This window comes from Alexandromys fortis, unplaced genomic scaffold (genome assembly GCF_014885135.2).
Source record: "Alexandromys fortis isolate MF-2015 unplaced genomic scaffold, M_Fortis_MF-2015_v1.1 scaffold_317, whole genome shotgun sequence".
NCBI classification, from domain to species: Eukaryota; Metazoa; Chordata; class Mammalia; order Rodentia; family Cricetidae; genus Alexandromys; species Alexandromys fortis.
In genome coordinates this window covers 517,549-519,005 of record NW_026068201.1, presented here as the reverse complement: position 1 = coordinate 519,005, position 1,457 = coordinate 517,549, and positions in this window count along the sequence as shown.

The window sequence follows — 1,457 nt, the reverse complement described above, 5'->3', positions numbered from 1 at the left end:
GGAATAATAAAAAGAAAGAAAAAAAGAGAGAGAATTCTCAACAGAAGAATCTCAAAAAGCTGATAGACACTTAAGGAATCGATCAACACCCTTAGTCATCAGGCAAATGCAAATCACAACTCTGAGAAACCATCTTATACTAGTCAGAACAGCTAAAATAAAAAACAGCAATGATAGCTTATGCTGGAGTGTAAACTCATACAGCCACTTTGGAAATCAGTATGGCGGTTTCTCAGAAAACTGGAACCAATTTACCTCAGGACCCAGCAATAACACTCTTGGGCATATACCAAAGGATGCACACTCATACCATAAGGACATTTTCTCAACTGTGTTCACAGCAGCATTGTTTGTAATAGCCAGAACCTCGAAACAACCTAGACGCTCCTCAACCAAAGAACTGATAAAGAAAATGTGGTACATTTACATAATGGAGTACTACTCAGAGGTAATAACAATGACATGTTGAAATTTGCAGACAAATAGATGGAACTAGAAAAGAAACATCCTGAGTGAGGCATTTCAGACCCAGAAAGGCAAACATGGTGTGTACTCACTCATAAGTGGGTATTAGACATAAAGCAAAGAATAACTAACCTATAGTCCATGGCCCCAGAGAAGCTAGGTGGCAAGGAGAACCCTAAGAGAGACACACATAGATCCCCCTGGGAAGGGAAAATAGACAAAATCTGAGAAAATTGGGAGTATGGGGGCGGGGAGAAGGGAGGGCAGAAGGGGAGGGGGAGGCAAGAAAGGAAGGAGGGAAGGAGAATATGAGGGGATAGAATGGCTGAGATGGGGGAAGGACAGAAAGGGAGAGCAAGGAAAGATATCTTGATTGAGGGAGTCATTTTGGGGCCATCAAGAAACGTGGCACAAGAGAAATTCCCAGGAACCCACAAGGATGACCCCAGCTAAGATCCTAAGCAATTGTGGAGAGAGTGTCTGAACTGGCTTTGCCTTGTAGTCAGATTGATGACTGCCTTAAACGTCACCATAGGACCTGCATCCAGCAACTGATGGCAGCAGATGCAGATATCCACAGCAGAGCACTGGGCTGAGCACCCAAAGTTTAGTCGAAGAGAGGGAGGAACAAGAATATGAGCAAAGGGGTCAAGACCATGATGGGGATACCCATAGACACCTGACCTGAGATAGTGGGAGCTCACTGACTCCAGAGTGACAGCTGGGGAACCTGCATGGGACCAAACTAGGCCCTCTGAATGTGGGTGACAGTTGTGTGGCTGGAGCAGTTTATGGGACCACTGGCAGTGAGACCAGGATTTATCCCTAGTGTATGAACTGGCTTTTTGGAGCCCATTCTTTTTAGAGGGATACCTTGGCTCAGCCTAGATACAGGGTGGAGGGCCTTGATCCTGCCTCAAAGTGATATGCCAGACTTTGTTGACTCCCCATGGGAAGTCTTACCCTCTCTGAGGAGTGGGTGGGGGGTGGGG